At 36.9% G+C, this 20,732-nt stretch overlaps 1 long non-coding RNA gene across 2 annotated transcripts; it reads left to right on the top strand.

The window, feature by feature from the left end:
• Window positions 1–6,596: 6,596 nt before the first annotated feature.
• Window positions 6,597–20,474, top strand: LOC103348767 (uncharacterized). 2 transcript variants are annotated; one of them, XR_011384281.1, is made up of 4 exons: window positions 6,607–6,705; window positions 9,584–9,634; window positions 15,010–15,109; window positions 20,356–20,474. It is a non-coding gene; the product is annotated as an uncharacterized lncRNA (long non-coding RNA). The 2 variants fall into 2 exon arrangements; XR_007918517.2 differs by lacking the exon at window positions 9,584–9,634 and having other exon boundaries at window positions 6,597–6,705.
• Window positions 20,475–20,732: the final 258 nt, after the last annotated feature.

The raw sequence follows: 20,732 nt of genomic DNA, 5'->3' as shown, positions 1-20,732 counted from the left end.
TTATTGGGTTTATTTGAAGAACTTATTTTCAGAGAAGATATTAATGTATAACGGGAAATACTAATTTTGCATACTATGTATGACTTAATTCATTAATCAAATTAGTCTGTATTACCAAGTAGTGGCTACAAATGAGGGCTATATTGTATGACTAAATTCAAATTAAGAAATTAATAGGGCCGGTGTAACAAAGTACAGTCAATACTCCCTCTCTGAGGGTTCTAAATCCTTGGATTCAACCAACCAAAATAATCTGAAAATATAAAGTTTTTGTATTGAATATAGACAGATATTTTTTGCAATTATTTTCTGAACAGTAAAGTGTAGCAAGCTATTTTCATAATATTCATATTGTATCAGGTACTATCAGTAATCTAGATATTCATTAAAGTATGCAGGTACAGGTGGATTGCAAAGGTAAATACAAATAGTGCATCATTTTACACAGGGACTTGAGCATCCTCAGATTTAGGTATTTGTGGGGGAGGCAGAGGATGGTGGATGCAACCCTCAGTGAATATTGAAGAACGACTGTACCTCAAACTGAGGAACTTAAAACAGATGTACTGCCTAACAATTCTGGAGGCTAGAACTCCAAAATTAAAGCACGAGCAGACTGTGCTCCTCCTGGAGACAGTGGGGGAGAGTCTATTTCCTGCTACTCTCCTAGCTGCTGGCAGCTATTGGCAGTTCTTGACAGCTCTCAGTTGATAGGCCTTTGTTCCAATCTCCACCTCTGTTTGGACAGGGAGATGGTATTCTTGTGTGTCTATCTGCCTTCAAATTTTCTTCCTTTTGTAAGGATGATGGTCATTATTTAGGGCTCATCCTGATCCAATATGACTTCACTTTAACCTGATTTCATGTGCAAAGATGCTATTTTCAAATTTCAAATTCACAGGAACCAAGGGCTGGGACTAGGATACATATTTTTTGGGGAGTGGGGTGGGTGGGAGTAGGGGAAGGAGGGAGGGGTGAATATGAATATTGTTATTTAGTTAGCCTAGCTTGACTTCAGGTTTTGTGTGTGTACAGAGTTGGGATGATTATAAAATCCATACCATACAGCTTTGAGGAAGCAATGAGTGCACTGATGTAATGCTTTTAACAGTCTCATACTTGTTAACTCATAATTGATGTCAATTCCTTCTGCTTCTTATCTGATTCCACCCCTTCTAGAAGCCTCTTCTTTTCAATTTTGATTCCTGGAGACAAATTAATTCCCTTGGTGTCCTCTTCTATTATTGTATTATACTAACAATCAGTGTACTTATTTGCTTGTGGTTTAAATAGTCTCTTTGTAAAAATAGAATTGAGTTTCATGAGTATGAGGTACAACAGTGCAGCATGGCATGTATAGTTCAAATTGATCCATGTTAAATTGTCTTGTTAATGTTTAAATTTATGTAAATAGAATTTTCATGATGTACTTGATTTTCAAATGCTGTGAAGGAAAGTGGATACACGTGATAATGCCAAGTCAAAGGACACATGCCATCTGAACCAGGAAAGGTTTCAGTTTCAGTTTTCCTGTGAGTTCACTCTATATCAAATTAAGGGGCAGTCAATAGATTTGGCTTTAACTTTTCATTTAGAAATAAATTTAGACCATTGAAAAATGTTATAAAATGATCATAAAGCACTGATTACAGAATTCACCCAGCTTTCCCTAGCATTAACATCTTGGTAACCACATGCTAATTTCAAGACTAAGAAACAACATTGACACAATATTATTACATAAAAGCATGATTAATTAGAATTTTACCAGCTTTTCTTTCCACTGTTGTCTTTAGCAATTCCAGGATCTGACTCAGAATGTCACATCGTATTGGGCACTATTACAGTTTCTCAGTTTTTCCTTGTTTTTCATGACTTTCCTGTTTCTGAAAATTACTAGTGAAATGTTAAATGCACATGGATTTTTTTTCTGATGATTTCTCATCATTGCATTGGTATTATTCACTTCTGGCAAAGAATATCATAAACATGTTGTACTCATCTTAGTGCATCATTTCAGGAATTGTATGTCTATATGTGTTATTAAACTATGACAAAATCTTGCTTACGGGAGTGTCTTTCAGTTTTCTCCACTGTAAAATTATAATTTCCCCCTTATAATTAACAAATATCCTATGGATGTTACATTGAGAGTTTGTAAATATTCTGTCTATCCAGTAGTGAATTTTGTCTGCAGTAAATATTGTTGTAGTTTTCTAATAACTTTATCTTTCACTCATTCCTTCTACATTTATTAATTCTACTTTATTTTTATGGAAAGCATCACTTCTGCTACACATTTTTACTCATTTATGTAGTTGATTTAATATAGACATATTTAGATATCTGAATTAAGATAATAGAATTATTCAAGGATTTAAGAAAATTAAATTCAATCTATATTGTATTAGACATAGTGAAACATCAATGAACTAATAAATTAATTTTATAAAATTTTTGATAAACCAAGTGCAAGAAAATATTAACTCTTAATAATTTATTGAGCTATACGAGTTACACATAATAGAGCTGCATTTTAAAGGATGCCTGTTTCATTGGCCTATTTAACTGTCATCTCAGATATAAATATACAGTTTTCCATGAGCATTTTATACATACCAGTGTAATGATATGTGTACACAGTTTGGTGGAAGAATATTTTGAAGAAGAATATTATGTCATACATGCACAACATATGCACAACACTGGTAATCTGGAGTATTTTTTAGTAGAATGTCATTTTTGTAACATTTTTATTTATTTGAAAAGCAGAGGAGGGAAGATAGAGAGGGAGTGAGTGAGATATCTTCCATTCACTGGTTCACTCTTTAAAGTCTAGCAACAGCCAGGGCTGGTCAAGCTGAATGCAGGAGTCTGGATCCCATGTGCTGGTGGCAGGGACTGAACAACTTGAGACATTGTTTGCTGCCTCCCAGGGTACACATTAGCAGGCAACTGGAGTTAGGAGCAGAGAGGCTGATGCTGTGGCATAGTGGGTAAGGCTGCTGCCTGCAGTGCTGGCATTCCAGTTCCGGCCATTGTGCATCTGGGGAGTGAACCAGCAGACAGACGATTCTCTCTCTCTCTCCCTCCCTCCCTCCCTCTTCCTCTCTGTAACTCTGCCTTTCAAATAATAAATAAATCTTTTTTAAAAAAGAACACTCAATAATCTTATTCACATTATTATGGAGACTGATCATATCACAACTCTCAGTCTTTAATTTCCATGAGAGTATTTGGATGATTGGTTTAGGACTGATGTTATTTCACAGAGGCCTATTATTTGAACTGCAGGAGCTTTACACAACCAGAAAGAAAGAAAGAAAGAAAAGAAGGAAGGAAGAAAGGAAGGAAGAGAGAGAGAGAGAGAAAGAGAGAGAGAAAGAAGGAAGGAAGGAAGGAAGGGAGGGAGGGAGGGAGGGAGGGAGGGAGGGAGGAAGGAAGGAAGGAAGGAAGGAAGGAAGGAAGGAAGGAAGGAAGGAAGGAAGAAAAAAAAAGCAGCAAATGTCTTGAAAGCAAATCAGGTTTTTTTGCTGCCGTCTCTCTCCAGTAAAAAAAGAATCATGGGGGGATTCAAACAAAATCAATCCCAGCTTTCTGACCAGAATTCAGAAAAGAAGCAAAACTTAGAAAATCTTTCTCTTTTCAAAGGAAAGATCATGTTCAGCTGCATTACCCTATCAAATCCTTTGTGGCAGAGCTGGTCAGCTTCAATTTTATTAGGACTATTAATAACCATGGCATGCCAGAGAGACTCTCAGCTATAGGCTAATCTCCTGGGTGACTAGACACTCATATTTTTAGAAGAGTGTGAATGCTTCTTTAATTATTTAGTAGTTGGTTAGCTCACAAAACTCTTCTGCACTTGCACAAAGTTTCAGGAACTTGTTCCTATTTGAATAAGATGAAAAGTGATGATCACAATTTGATAGCATGGACCTTGATAATTATATTATTGTGCACCTAACCATATAATCATCACTAAAATCTGTTTTTCAAACTTACTTCCTTAATTTGCTAATTAAAGTCTGAGTATTCAAGTGCCATATTTAATCCCAAATCTCAATTTTCCTGACTTCATTATAAACTTAGAACATTTTCTTTTTCTCTATTGTCAAAATCTTATGTTTCTTAAAATACAAAATTTTTATTCAATTTTATAAGAATTTTATTTGCTACTTATCTAAGTAAAGATGTGTCACGAAGAGTATCTTAATGTTAATTTATTCATCAGTGCTTGAGGTACTCTAATCAATAACTTCTTCACTAAAAATTTAAATTCTGAAAATAATAGCTTCTATTATTAAGTGCCATCAAAAGTCAGAAGTAAAATGTGTTCTCTAAAAGCTAAACAGTGGTCCAGTGCTGTGGCATAGCAGATTACGGCTGCCTGCAGCGCCAGCTTCCCATATGGATGCCGACTAAAGTCTTGGCTGTTTCATTTCCAATCCAGTTCCCTGCTAATGGGGCTGGAAAAGCAAAGGATTGCCCAAGTGCTTGCACATCTGCACCCGCATAGGAGATGCGGAAGGAGCTCCTGGCTCCTGGCTTCAGTCAGGCCCTCCCCTGGCAACTGCAGCCATTCAGGTACCTCTCCCTCTCTCTAACTCTACCTTTCAAACAAATAAATCAATCTTTGGAAATTATTTTTAAAAAGATAAACATTGATTTTAATCTCATGTGGTATTATCCAATATCATATAAATAAAATATTGTTTTTATTATGCATCTGTGGAATTGGTCAAAATATATTACTTTAAAAGAGCCAAATGTGATTTATATGTTCTAAAGTTATAGATAGATAGATGATAGATAGATATATAGATATAACATTTTCATGTATATGGACAGCAAAGAATATTACAAGGGGTTCTACATAATTTTCATGGAGAATGTATATTATGAAAAAATTAGGAGTGCATTTTGAAAATTTTTACACTGAAGGAAACTTACATTAATTTTTCATTCATTACCTTTTTGAAGTACTCTTATAGTGTTTTAGAATGATACAATAATTATGAGGAAATGGTATTTGTGAAAATAGTAAGTGCTAATTTAAGTAAGTGTTGAATGTTACACTTAATTTCTCAATAATTTTTTAATAAATAACTAAAGTTAGGATCAGAATGAACAGTCCCTTTTAAGTTATCATGTCAAATTTTATTGATTCTTCCTTTCATAAGTCATGAAGCTTTCTTTCGCCCAGTGTTGAGCTATGTGAGTTGTGACAGATATTGTGGAGATAAGAGGACCCATCTCATTGTGCCCTCTTGAACTTCTAATACATATTCTTGAGTATGATAGCATGGTTATGTTTTATGATAACAAGGTCTGGACCATTTTTATAAAAAAGATTTGCAAGATATTACATACTTATTTATTTAATTTATTTGAAAGTGAGAAAGAGAGAGAGAGAAAGAAAGAGAAAGGGAGAGAGAGAAAGAGAGAGAGAGAGATTCCCATCCACTGTTTCTCTCAGGTTGCCTCCAAAACCCAGGACAGGGCCAGAGCCAGGAGCTGAAACTTGTTCCGTGTATCCTCATTGGTGGCAGGACCATCTACTTGAGACATCCCCTGTTGTCTTTCATGAAGCACAATAGAAGGAAGTTTGGAATGCAAATGGAGCCAAGACTCAAATCCAGCCATGATATGGGATATGGGTATTCCAAGTGGCACCTAACCATTGCACATAGGCGTTTTAGTTTAATGCAGTGCTACTTACTTACTTTTCCTGTGTTGCCTGTGCTCTTTGTGCCATATCCAAGAAATCATTGTTGAAATTACTGTTACAAGGTTTTCCTTTATGTTTTCTTTCTGGAGTTGAACAGCTTCTGTTCTTTAGGTATTTAATTCACTTTCATGGTATAATGTAATACATGTGATGCAAGATAATGGTCCAATTTCATTCATTTGCATGTAGAAATCCTTGGCAGTTTTTCTAATAACCTTTGTTGAAGAGGTTAACTTTCCCCATTGTGTATTCGTGGCATTCTTATTAAAACTGAGTTGACCAGTGTAGGCTCTGCAATGTATGGGATTAAGATCCAATTCTGGGCCAGTGCCGCGGCTCACTAGGCTAATCCTCTGCCTGTGGCGCCAGCACACCGGGTTCTAGTCCCGGTCAGGGCTCCGAATTCTGTCCTGGTTGCCCCTCTTCCAGTCCAGCTCTCTGCTGTGGTCAGGGAATGCAGTGGAGGAAGGCACAAGTGTTTGGGCGCTGCACCCTGTGGGAGACCAGGATAAGCACCTGGCTCCTGGCTTTGGATCAGCGCGGTGCGCCGGGCGCAGCGCGCCGGCCACAGCGGCCATTGGAGGGTGAACCAACGGCAAAAGGAAGACCTTTCTCTCTGTCTCACTCACTATCCACTCTGCCTGTCAAAAAAAAAAAAAAAAAAAAAAAGATCCAATTCTGTACCAATACTATAATTTGCTTTTTACATTCATACACAAGAGCTACTAGATGTTACAAGATAAAGCTATATGTAATAATATTGGTAACCCATAATATCATGATCTATGAACTCAAAACTAACATGATGTCATCAATGCTTTATTTCCTAACAGAAATTTCATTATCTTAAGTGCATTCTATATTCCTCTCACTCTCTTCAAACCCACTGCTGATGCTCCTTTCCTGAGCTTAGCAGATAATGTAGATTATTACTTAATATGAATTGGATCCCTCATGATATATGACCCTCCACTGTGAGTGCATCTGCTACAAATATTTATCTGTATTCAAACCCTGTCGTCACTTCCTTCCTTCTTCCCTATGTTTTCACATAAGTCTTTGAGGCTGGTGTCAAGCTATGTTTCACCTGTCTCTGTTTTAATTTCTTTAGGCTTTCTTTGGGTTATGTTCCCTCTCTCACCAGCCTGCTCTTCCCTGTAAGGACTCACTTCCTGATTCATGTTTCTTTAGGTATTTTCCGTTGCTGCACAGGGAAGATTTTCACCTGTGGCAACCAGTGAATCTATCAATTGGCAATAACATCATCAGTTCAGCCACTCTGAGGATCCTTCATGCTTGATGCCTTTTCTTAAAAATATTATTTCTTTATTCTTTATTTAAAAGGCACAGAGAGAGAGAGAGAGAGAGAGAGAGAGAGAGAGAGAGGAATCTCTTCTATCCACTGGTTCACTCTCCCAGAAGTTCACAATGGGCTGGGGCTGGGCTGGGCTGAAGCCAGTGCAAGGAGTTCTTCTAGGTCTGCCACGTGAGTGACAGGGCCGCAAGTACTTGGCTATCTTCTGCTGCTTTTTCAGGTGCATTAACAGGGCATTGGATCAAAGTAGAGCATCCAGAACTTGAACCAGAGCTCACATAGGGTGCCAGTGTCACAGGCAGTGGCTAAACCCACTGTGCCATGACACTGGCCCCATTTATTCCTTTCCTAAGGGGAATGGAAGCAGGGAAGTTTGGGGAGGATGAACAGACAGTTGAGCAGGCAATACATTTGTGTTTATCCAAGTGAGGAAAGAGGAGCCGAATGAGCCTTTCTGCCTACACAGCACGCAGCGGGACACTTTCCCTTCCCATCTGAAGGGCGATATCCTGGACCTCCATGGAGCTCCATCACGGAGGCCACCCAGATGGGAGTAGTGCAGGTCTCCTCAGCCTCTTCATTATCAAAGGAACTAAGGGGCAGCAGGAAACTCCCTCACCCATTGACCCAGGCATCTCCCCTAAGTTGTGAATGTATGCTGCAACGATTTCCGCACTTCCACATCCCAATCTTTTTTTGTATTATTATTATTTTTGACAGGCAGAGTGGACAGTGAGAGAGAGACAGAGAGAACGATCTTTCTTTTATCATTGGTTCACCCTCCAATGGCCGCTGTGGCCGGAGCACCAAGCTGATCCGAAAGCAGGAGCCAGGTGCTTCTCCTGGTCTCCTAAACAGGTGCAGGGCCCAAGCACTTGGGCCAGCCTCCACTGCACTCCCAGGCCACAGCAGAGAGCTGGCCTGGAAGAGGGGCAACCGGGACAGAATCTGGTGCCCCGAATGGGACTAGAACCCAGTGTGCCTGCGCCACAGGTGGAGGATTAGCCTATTGAGCCACGGCGCCGTAAAACATGAAGCTCTTTGTAGCTATGGAAGCTACTACTCTGTGGAAGCTACTATTCTGGTAGCTGAGTGAGAGACTTTCATCTGCATTGGGCCTTAACATGTTATACATGGCTATATAAACTAAAACTTGTAAGGAAGCCTCTTGATGCATGGTTTATACAACTCCTAAGCAAGGTCTTTATTATTTTTTCTTACTAAAAATTTTTCCTGTGAGTTTTGCATGACATTCTATTAGTGTCTCTTAAGATAAAAATACTATTTAGAAGTCCAGAGAAATATTTAAGTAGTAAGAACAAGAATTCATCAGTGAAGCCATCAGATACTAGGCATTTTTGGAGGGGAGAATTTCAGCCTCCTTACTTGCTATTCACCTAAGATTTTCCATTTTCTCGTGATTCTACATTTGTAGGTTATATGTTTCTAGGAATTTTTCCATCTCTTTTAGGATATTCTGTTCGTTGGCATAGTTTATTATGGTACTTTATTATTTCTTGGTATCAGATTAAAGTCTCCTCTTTCACTTACAGTTTTATTTACTTCAGTCTTTTCTCTTTTTAAATGTAGATAAATTTCATCAGTTTTGTTTCATTGACGTTTTCTCTTTTTTTCCTCGTTTCCATGTCATTTACTTCTGCTCTGATCTTTTTTTTCCTTCCTTCTGCAGACTTTAGGTTTTGATCTTTTTCTTTCTAGTTTATGAATTTTCTTTATTTATTTGAGATCTTTCTTTTGTCTAATCAAGAGCATTTAGCACTCACTATAAACTTTCTTCTTAGAACTTCTTTTACTAGTTCTTGTAAGTATTGGTATGTTGTGCTTCCATTTTCATCTATTTTGAGATAGTTTCTGTTTCCCTTTTTATTTCTTCTTTGACCTATTGGTCTTTTCAAAATGCGTTGTTGAACTTCCACATATTTGTGAAGTATCCAGTTATCCTCCTGTTATTGATTTCTAGGTCCACTGTATTTTTTTAAATAAATGTTATGATTTCAATAACCTTAAATTTATTAATACTCGATTTTATTGCCTAACACATGATCTCACAGAGACTATTCCATGTGCACTTGAAAGCGGCTATATGCTGCCACTGTTGGATAGAATATTCTGTACAGGTCTACTTTGTTTACAGTGTTGCTCAAGTTCCTTGTTTCCTTTTTGACATTGTGTCTAGCTGATCTCTGCACTATCGGAAGTAGGATTGTTCAAGGTCCCTATTGCTATTGCTTTGTCTTCTATTTTCCCATTTTGTTCTGTTAACATTTACTTCAAATATTTCCTGGAAAGGCTATCTTGTAAGGTCTGCAAATGAGCTTGCACCTGGAGTCCTCAGGCAGTCTGGTGCCTGGGTCAGCATGTGGGTAAACATGATGCTGAGTTCATAGGAACTATGTCAACTCCTCAGTCTACAGTGGTGACTTGGACAGTGGGTTCACAGAAACCAGGGACCAAGGTTTTTACATGGAGGCTAGTTCTGGCTGCCAATGAGACTATCTTTATGCCTCGTTCTATAGGGACCAGCCTAAAACTGAGGTACAATGGTGTTGACTGAGTGCTAGTACCAGGTTTGTGTTGGAGTGGGCATGAAGGCTGGATCGATGGGTGGGACCTGTTGTCGGGGGCTTCAGAGCCCACCCTGGTCTGGCATGGGCTTGAAGTCTGTGTCCATTGCAGCCTTCCTCTACTGATCTTGGACCTCTGGGGCCAGTTGGGTGGTGAGATGGGACTCGAACCTGGGCCTGTGGGGGCTGGTCTAATTTTCATTTATTCTTATCTTTTCAAAAGCAATAATTTCTTAAAATATATATTATTTTAAAAATATTTTAGAATCATCATCATAATTTTCCTAACTGTTCACATTTTAGTATACTTATTATTAATGACAAAGAATTGGGAATTCATGAGGTTGCAAATAAATTAGATGTCTACCATAGCAAATTAAATGTTGTGGCCATATATTTATAATTTGAAGTACTAGTTCCATAAAAACGGAAATTTATAATTATCTTTAGCGATAAACTTTTAAAGACAATCTGGCAAACAAACAAAAAAAAAAAAGAGGACCTAAGTGAAAGATGTCTTCCAGTGAGATCCCAGCAGAAAGAACAGGCTATCAAAGAAGGAGGTACCTTTCTCTGAAGGGAGGAGAGAACTTCCACTTTGACTATGGCCTTGTCTGAATAAGATTGAAGTTGGTGAACTCAAAAGGCTTCCATAGCCTTGGCAACTCATGACTAGTGCCTAGGGAGATTACTGACGCCATAAACAAGAGTGTCAAATTGTTAGGTCAACAACAGGAGTCATTGTGTGTTTACTCCTCATGTGGGATCTCTGTCCTTAATGTGTTGTCCAATGTGAATTAATGCTATAACTAGTACTGAAACAGTATTTTACACTTTATGTTCTGTGTGGTGCAAACTGATGAAATCTTTACTTAATATATACTAACTCATTCTTCTGTATATAAAGATAATTGAAAATGAATCTTGATGTGAATGGAATGGGAGAGGGAGTGGGAGATGGGAGGGGTGCGGTGGGAGGGAAGTTATTGGGGGGAAGCCATTGTAATCCATAAACTGTACTTTGGAAATTTATATTTACTAAATAAAAGCTAAAAAAAGAAAAAAATATTTATTATTTGAAAGACAGAGTTACAGAGAGAGAGGGAAAGAGAGAGAGAGAGACAGAGAGAGAGAGAGAGATTGATTTTCCATCTGCTGTTTCACTCCTCAAATAGCTGCAATGGCCTGAGCTGGAACAGGCAAAAGCCAGGATTCAGGAGCTTCATCAGGGTCTCCCACAAGGTTGCAGGGTCCCAAATACTTGGACCATCTTCTGCTGCTTTAGCAGTCATATTAGAAGGGAGCTGGGTCTTAAGTGTAGCAGCCTAGACACAAACCAGCACCCATATGAGATGACAGTGTTTCAGGTTGCAATTAACCAACTATGCCACAAAGTTGGCCCCAAGTGATAAACTTTTACTATTTATATTTATGTATATATAACATATTTTATATGTCACTGAGATCTTTAGAACCTTTACTGTTATGTAAAATATTTCTCATTTGTTTGACAATAACACAGTGTGCTATTTTATGTATCTTCATATAAGAGGTCACTATGTGAAATCAAAGATCTCTAATCATCATCATTTCATATGTTCATTTTAAATTGCATTTATCCATTTAATTTGCTTATAAATAATTAGCAAAATAGGTGGATTTCATATTTTCCTTCTTATATAATCAATACTTCACCAGTGAGCCAGAGTTTATATATAAAAAGAAAATGAAAATGTTTTATATAATATTCTGTTACTATACAGATTCAAAAGATCCCTTCCACATGATTTTCCTTTAAAATTCTTCATGAACACAGAAGAAGCACGTGTGGAAAATTAACATGCAACTTCCACTGGACAGTTTGTGAGAAGATTGGCTTTTTGAGGTTGAGGTTGTGGTTCAGTGGGTTAAGCTGCCAATTGCAATGCCCACATCTTGTACCAGAATGTTTGTTCAAATTTTGGTTGTTCCAGATCTGATCCAGCTTCCAACTAATGCACTTGGGAAGGCAGGCCTACGTGGCCCAAGTACATTGGCCTTGCCACCTATGTGAGAGACGAAAATGGAGTTTTCACCCCTGGATTCAAGCTGACCCAGATCTGGCTGCTAAAGCCATTTGGTGATTGAACTGGTAGATGAAAGATATCTCTCTCTCTCTCTCACTCTGTGTATGTGTGTGTGTGTGTGTGTGTGTTCTTCTCTCTGTGTTGCTTTTCCTTTCAAATAAATAACCAAATCTTCTTTTAAAAAATAATGCTATTTGGCTCTGCTCTCAGAGATTTCAGCATGACTCAACTCCAACTTGACAGACTTCTCCCAGACCACAGGCGTCTGCCAAGTAGAATCCGTCACTCCCAAAGGATGTCTGGAAGGAGTTACAGGAGCAGATTGCAAGGACAAACTCCAATTCTCTGACTGCTCAGAGCTCTGCACTGGCACTGTTTCTTTTATTCACAGATGGAGCAACTGAGCTTTGGCACAAAGGATCATTGTATTTTTCAAAAGGAAATTTCCCTATCTGATAAACTGTGACTCCATAAATAAGTTAATGAGCATAATTGAATCCCTAAGAAAATTCAAGTTACCAGGTTCAAATCAAATACCTAGAATGATGCTACCTCCATAAAAATTACTATCTATATAACTTATCTTGTTTTTATCTTTCCTATTAATTTTCCTTAGAATTTTCACAACCTCATTGCTACCAAAGTAATTACCTACTACACTGTTGCAATCAGTAATTGATATAGTAATAATATGTTGAACTATTAATAGTGACTGTAGGATTCTTCACTATCTTGTTTTTAATTTAGGTATTGATTCATCTTAAATTAATGTATAAAGTAATGTGTATTTATTGTGTGCAACTTGATGTTTTGCAGTGCTCAGAATATACGTTGTAGAATGGATAAATCTAGTTAATTGAAATTTTAAATCCAACAATTAGCATTTCTGTTGTAAGAACACTTAATTTTCACTCTCTTAGCATATCTCAAGAATATTTTTAACTTTATTTACCATATTGTACAACAGATCTCTTGAACTTGTGCCTCCTATATAATTAAAATTTTATATCCTTTGACTAAATTATCCTACTCCTCTAATCACCATCCCGGCAGCTAATTGTTTTTTTCAAAATTTGTGGTTTTTTATTTTTATTATATTTATTTATTTATTTGAAAGGCAAAGTTACAGAGAGAAAGAAAGAGAGACCAAGGGAGAGAGATCTTGCATCCACTGGTCCACTCACCAAACGGTTGCATTGGCCAGGGCTGTGCCAGGCAAAAGCTGGGAGCCAGGAGCTTCATCCAGGTCTCCCATGTGGGTTTAAGGGAACAAGCACATGAACCATATTCTTCTGTTTTTCTAAGTGCATTTACAGGAAGCTGGATCAGAAGTGGAGCAATCAGGGAATGAACTGGTGCCCATATGGGATGCTGGCACTGCAGGTGACAGCTTACATGCTGTACTACAGTCCAGTCATTTTTTATTTGTTTTTTTTTTTTTTAAAGTTTACTTTATTTATGTGCAAGGCAGAGTGAGAAAGAGCATGGAAGAGAAACATTTTATTTGCTGGTTCACTCCCCACATGGCTACAATGGCTAGAGCTGGGTCAGGCTGAAGCCAGGAACCTGGAACTCCATCTGGGTCTCACACATAGGTGGCAGGGACCCAACACCTGGGCCATCTTCTGCTGCTTTTCCAGGCACATTAACAAGAAGCTGGATGGGAAGCAGAGCTGACATCAAAAGGGGTTTATCCACTGCAACACAACACAATGCCAGCCTTAACAACCAGTTATTTTCTTGATTTTAATCTGAATGTTAGACAAGTTCATCATCCAGTATGATATTGTTGTTGGTTGAAATGCATGCATTATTCATTAGCTTATTAAGGATATAACCATATAATTCTACTTAATATGGATTTTTACAATCAGGAATAGACTGTGGTTTTATCAGATTATTCTGGGGCTGCTTATAATTTTTTATCTCTTGATCTATTCATATAACATTTAATAATGTAATTTATAAATTTAAATTATATTTACATTCTGAACTCTATATAATCTGAAAGTAGTAGTATTATATTTACATATATTTACACACATTTTATTATTTTTGAGCTATCCTTTTAGGAAAGCTTTTGGATGTCAGGTAATTATCACATCAAAAACAAGTTCTGAAATATGCATATGCTGTTTGTAGCCTTTACAGGTAATTGTACAATAATTATCTATGTGTGAAACATTGAACATATTTGTAGAACCATCTGGCAGTGAATCATTTTCATGTTACATGTCTAGAATTTAGAAATGTTTCTTAATTTCTTTCAAAATATTTCTTTTAATGTTAGATCTGCCATGATATTGAGAGGCCATTTATTTAAAACAATTTTTCCTTAGTCTTTTCCATCCAAATTTTCAGTTTTATTGATTTAGTATATTTGCTTCTACAAGTATTTTGCTTCTATCTCTAGTTCTTTCTCAATGAAGCTCTGCATATTTGTACTTTAAACATTATAAATTTTATAATTCCATAATCTAGCTAATTATTTTATTATTTCCCCCATCTGCCACATCTCACTCAAAATTGCTCTAGAATGTATATCACAATTATCATTTTCCCATTTTTTAAATTTATTTACTTACTAATTTTGGCAATTTAAAAAGTTTCTAAATTTATTTATTTAACAGAGAAAGAGAAAGGGACAGAAAGAGAGAGAGAGAGATTGGAAGAGAGACCCCATCGACTCACCCAAAGCCCACAAATACTGTGCATGCGCTAGGTGTCCATGTCGGTGTGGGTGGCAGGGACCCAATTATTTGAGTTATCACTACTGCCTCCCAGAGTCTGCATTAGCACAAAGTTGGATTCAGGTGTGGAACTGGGATTTGAACCCAGGTACTCGCATAATCAATTTAAGAACTAATGAATTTGGAATGAGGAACTTGAATTATGTCTTCTAATTACATCTTCATGCATTGCTCTAATATACATGTTGTTATTTTTGCAGTAAATAAAATGATATTAAAAATGGTCTTTCATTAAATCTTTACCAATAATAAATTAAAAGAAAAATGATAAACTTTCTTCTTAAAAACAGCAAAATGGAGGCAAAACCAGTCCGCACCTTAAGAATACACTATACACATCTTTGTTCATACTTTATTAATCTTACATAAGATTTATGATATTTTGATAATTTAAGCAAGAATTTTTCTGCTGTTGGCACAAATTTGGCAATTTGGTTAGGGATTCATTCAGGATAGTAAGGGTTTTATTTTATAAGATTGTTTTTATTAATGAATACTGAAATGATTATCATATATCTATGGTAATAATAATACATTTCTGCTTCTATCTTGTTTTTCCAAGCAAGCCTTCATCTCCATCTTACCTATATTTCAACAACTCTGAATATCCAGCCAAGTGCCTACATCATAAATCACCCTATGCCTTGACACTCAATGATTGGGTAATCAATTTGCTTGGTCAATATACAATATCTATATCCAACTGGAATTTATAACTTTTTGTTATCTTCCTTGTTATTGTCAGTCAGGATTAGAGATCTGGGATGGGTACTCAGGAGTTGTTTAAAGTAAACAAGTTAAAAGATGGTGCTGACACTATATGGACTCTCTTTTTTTAAATATTTTATTTATTTATTTATTTGAGAGGTAGAGTTACAGACAGTGAGAGGGAGAGACAGAGAGAAAGGTCTTCTTTCTGTTGGTTTACTCCCCAAAAGACCACAACCTCCAGAGCTGGCTCCAGCCAGGAGCCAGGCGCTTCTTCTGGGTCTCCTACACGGGTGCAGGGGCCCAAGGACTTGGGCCATCTACTACTGCTTTCCCAGGCCATAGCAGAGGGCTGGATTGCAAGAGGAACAGCCAGGACTCAAACTAGTGCCCATATGGGATGCTGGTGCTACAGGTAGAGGATTAACCTATTGCGCCAGGGTTCTGTCCCCCCCCTTTTTTTTTTTAAGATTTACCTATTTATTTTATTTGAAAGGCATAGTCAGAGCCAGAGAGAGAGAGAGAGAGAGAGAGAGAGAGAGAGAAATTTCACTCCCCAATTGGCTGCAACAGCCACTTGGGCACAGAGGCCCAAACACCTGGGCCGTCTGCTGCTTCTTTCCCAGGAGCATTAGCAGAGAGCCGGATTGGAAGTGGGGCAGCCAGGACTTGAACCAGCGCCCACATGGGATGCCAGCACTACAGGCAGCAACTTAACCTGCCATGTCACAATACCAATTCCTGGACACTCTTTTAAAGAACATGTTTCCAAATCTTGATTTCTTTAATTATGTATTCACTCTGAGCCTCAAATCTGGTTTTTGAATCAATTGATAGATGTGAAGTCATTTTTTAAAACAATTTACTTTAATATTTCTTAAATCGGGAAAATCTGCTTTTTAAAATTGAAATGAAATAAATATATATCTGCCCTACTGAAGAATTAGAAGGAAAAAAGATGAGGAAAATATGAAAACTTCATGCCTTCAAACACAAAATGCTAGAAATTGGAAAGCTTAATTTTGGAAAATAATTTATTTTATCCTTGCATCTAAATTAGGAAAAAAAAAGCCACTTAAAAATATGACTTGGGGCTGGCACCATAGTGTAGCAGGTAAAGCCAATGCCTGCAGTGCCAGCATCCCATATGGGTGCCAGTTCGAGTCCTTGCTGCTCCTCCTCCATTCCAGCTCTCTGCTATGGCCTTGGAAAGCAGTAGAAGATGGCCCATGTTTTTGGGCCCCTGTACCTGCCTGGGAGACCAGGAAGAAGCTCTGGCTCCCAGCTTTGGACTGGCGCAACTCCAGCTGTTGCAGCCATGTTGGGGGTGAACCAGTGGATAGAAGATCTCTCTCTCTCTGCCTCTCTTTCTCTCTCTGTGTAACTCTGGCTTTCAAATAAATAAACAAATATTTATAAAAATATGAATAATAATTCTTTTTAAATTTATGTTCATTTAGATTGTATTTCATCTGTAATGTATATATTCTCTTGAATCTATGAATAACTCAGAATAAGAAATTATTCTTCTGATAAGAAAATATATATTTCATAATCATTCAGAAATATGCCCTAAAGGACTTACATAGGACTAAATGATGCTTTTCTTAAATTAAGCACTTCTTTCATCTGCATTATTATTCCTGCTCATGGAAGAAATAGGATCAATTATTTGGCAGATGCTGAGTTGCATAGATGTGGAGTTAAAATCTGTGAGATTTATGGAATATTCCAACCAATAGCCTTTGTTCAGATTTCAAAGCACCTATTTTTCATATTGTTATCAAACTTGCTTTTCTAGTAACCAAATATGCATTTAATTAAAAAAGGTAATTAGTAGGTGCCAATGACAAAAAATGGAGGGTGGTAAAAAGTCATAAGAAAAATTTGCGGTACTACTTACTGTATAATATGGTAGGATTTCTCCTCATTCAAAGGAATGAAATAAAACACTTCTGCTTTGATGATGAAAAACAAATTATTGTGTATACATGAGAAATGAACTTTGCAAAGTATCTTTTTATTGAGTGGGATTTAGGGCTTTGTTGATAGAGTAGCTTCAGATTTTTTGTATGATTTGAAAATTCTGTTGAGCCTTGCTCCTCAAGGCAGACAGGAGAGGAGATGACAGTTAAAACAAAAGTACTTCTCAAGAATTAAACATACTCTTGTGCTGTATCACTTGAGAATGGAAGTGTGATATCTAGAAAGAAACACTAGAAAACATTTTATTTTGAGGACTTTATCTTTCTGGGCTATCATTCATAAAAATTTCCACTTAGGTCATTTTTAGATGCATAATATTTAAATACATGATATTTTTCATATAAGAGTTGTTTAAAGAAAAATGTGAATGCAATCCACAGAATAAAACAGACATAATCATGGAATTCATTCCTGAAAAATGCCCTTTACTTCTAGCTGATCTAAAAGCACAAAGGTTATAGAATCTCATGCCTAAACAGAAAGTGCAGTCTGCAGCAGTGCTGCCCAGGTCACAGTCTGGTTACATCTTAAACCCTCACTGAATCTTCTCCAGTATTCCAAACTCAAAGCAATTTAAACCCTGCCCTAGTGGAAGGAAACTCCTTAACTGCATTAAGAAAGCAGAGACCTGGGCAAAATACATTTCAGAAAAAAAGTATCAAAAATATAAGCAATATTTCATTCAATAAGAAAAATAATTATTTTTAAATTATTTTAATTATGCATAACATTTATTATGACTCATTCATGCTAGTGTTACCATACAGTTATATACTAATGATATGTGAAAACAAGTAAGGAATTTCAGGAGGCTACAAGCATATCTGTCAGTATCTCATCTTTTTATCATGTTCTTTCATATGGCTTCTGTCTCATTTTTTTAAGACATGCAATTCCATTTTCTATGGGTTTACATATACTATTTAGGATCCTAGAAAATATGGAGGGCACACCTAAAAATAATTCATGGAGGATTTGATAAAAGGCCTATTTACAAAGATACGATCAAGAAAAATATATTGGATATTTTATACTCAATACCTAGTAATAGCAGGATTTCATTAAAACATCTATCTTGAAAAGAAAAGGCTAAAGATAATTAGCTATGTTAGACAAGTTAGCATAAAACACATTAATAGATTATAAAAATGATTGCAAGGAGAGGACTATCTGGCAAGAACTGAAGTATTTTATTTAAGGGGTCTGCTGGACTGTAGCATATCCATGAGAGAGAGCTAGGATAATCAGTATCATAAATCAACTTTCCTACTTCACTCCTACCTCCTAGCAGCACCTCCCTTTACCAGACTCATCATGAAACCTAGGGACAAGGAAACTCTGTTGCAGTCTATAAATTGCAACCTCTCAGCCCAGAGAGCAGGTAGTAGCAACATAAAGACCATATCTTCAGAGACAAGCAAGAGATACACAGGAAATATGGTCAGTTGGTGCATTTCCATCTGAAATCATACAACTTTTTAGCCCAAAATACCAAATATTCTAGAACTATGAAAATAGAGGAGAAAATATTACAGTTATTACTTACTAATTATTTCACTTAGGAAAGTACAGCAGAGATAAATAGCTTGCTCAGGATCATCAAGCTAGTTTGGACAATAGATTCAAGTCCAATCATTATCTAATTCTAAAATACTTGATTTTAAACATTATATGATATACCTCTGGTCCTTGTAGTATCCATCTTTCTCCTTTGAGTTCTTGCTAAATTTGATTATTGTTTTATGAAAAGGTCCTTACATCGCCAAACTGTGTGTGTCTGTATGTGACATATATTTTTCATGAACTTCAGAAGTGTTGTCATTCATATAATTATTTATATTGTTTTATTCAAAATGTCATCATTTTTTACATACAGAATTTTGAGTCTGTCATTCACTATAAGTTTATTAGCCATAATTTTTCTTTTTCTTTTTTTTAAAGATTTATTTTATTTATTTGAAAGACAGAGTTGCAGAGAGTGGTAGAGACAGAGAGGTCTTCCATCCACTGGTTCACTCCCCAGAGGGCCGCAATGGCCAGAGCTGTGCCCATCCGAAGCCAGGAGCCGCAAGCTTCTTCCGGGTCTCCCACATGGGTGCTGGGGCCCAAGGCCTTGGGCTATCTTCTACTGCTTTCCCAGGCCATATCAGAGAGCTGGATCAGAAGAGGAGCAGCTGGGTCTAGAACTGGCGCCCATATGGGATGCCAGCGCTTCAGGCCAGGTCTTTAATCTGCTGCGCCATAGCGCCGGCCCCAGCCATAATTTTTCAAAATGAAGATATCTCTCCTTTGCTGAGAGTCACTGATATTGATGACAGCTACAGCTACAGATATAAATACAGATGATATTGGATGTAGACAGCTAATGTAGAGCATCTGATCCTGATTTTGGTTATATAAGTTAATACATGTAAATCAGTTTATTATTATAAGAGTTAAATTTGAAGAACAGGTCTTCAAAGAAGGAGGTACCTTTCTCTGAAGGGAGGAGAGAACCTCCACTTTGACTATGACCTTGTCTAAACAAGATAAGAGTCGGAGAACTCAGAGGGCTTCCATAGCCTTGGAAACTCATGACTGGAGCATAGGGAGATTACTGATGCCATAAACAGGAGTGTCAATTGGTAAAGTCAACAACAGGAGTCACTGTGCACTTACTCCTCTTGTAGGATCTCTGTCCTTAATGTGCTGTACATTGAGATTTAATGCTATAATGAGTACTCAAACAATATATTTCACTTTGTGTTTCTATGGGGGTGCAAACTGTTGAAATCTTTACTTAATGCATACTAAACTGATCTTCTGTAAAAAAAAAAAAAAGGAAAGAAAGAAATTATCAATTCCCAACTTGACTCTCACTGGGATTAAACATGACAATAGGTCTGATCTGATTTCATCATCATTTAAAAAAATCATCTATTATTTTTCACTTTATGTTTCTGTGTGGGAGCAAACTGTTGAAATCCTTACTTAATGTATACTAAGCTGATCTTCTGTATATTAAGATAATTGAAAATGAATCTTGATGTGAATGGAAGGGGAGAGGGAGTGGGAGGGTGGAGGGTTGTGGGTGGGAGGGACGGTATGGGGGGGAAGCCATTGTAATCCATAGGTCGTACTTTGGAAATTTATATTCATTAAATAAAAGTTAAAAAAAAAGAAAAAAAAAGAGTTAAATTTGCTATAAAAGTTTTTTCTCTTCTCTTATTCCCAGTGCAGAATGAGTTCCTGGACATCAAAGCTACAGACATGACTTCATGAGCAAGAATGAACATGCTTGCTGTGCATCAGCTTGTAGATAATTGCAAAAGATCAATAAAAATAGCTTGCTCTTCATGGTAATTAAATGTGTATCTGGAAATTGTAAAGAACCAATGCTATTATTATCTCAATTTTACAGGTGAGTAAATTAAGACTCAAGAGAGTAAAATTACCTTTCCCAAGATCCTATTATTAGCACTTCAGAGGAAAGTATCACAATACAGCTAGCCTGATTTAGATAGCATGCTTAACCAATGTACTATATATCGCACCTTAGAACAGGATGCAAACAAGGCCAATAACCCAAGAATGAGGGTACTGCAAAAAATA

Source organism: Oryctolagus cuniculus, chromosome 1, assembly GCF_964237555.1.
Source record: "Oryctolagus cuniculus chromosome 1, mOryCun1.1, whole genome shotgun sequence".
NCBI lineage: Eukaryota > Metazoa > Chordata > Mammalia > Lagomorpha > Leporidae > Oryctolagus > Oryctolagus cuniculus.
This window is presented reverse-complemented; position numbering and strand designations above follow the sequence as displayed.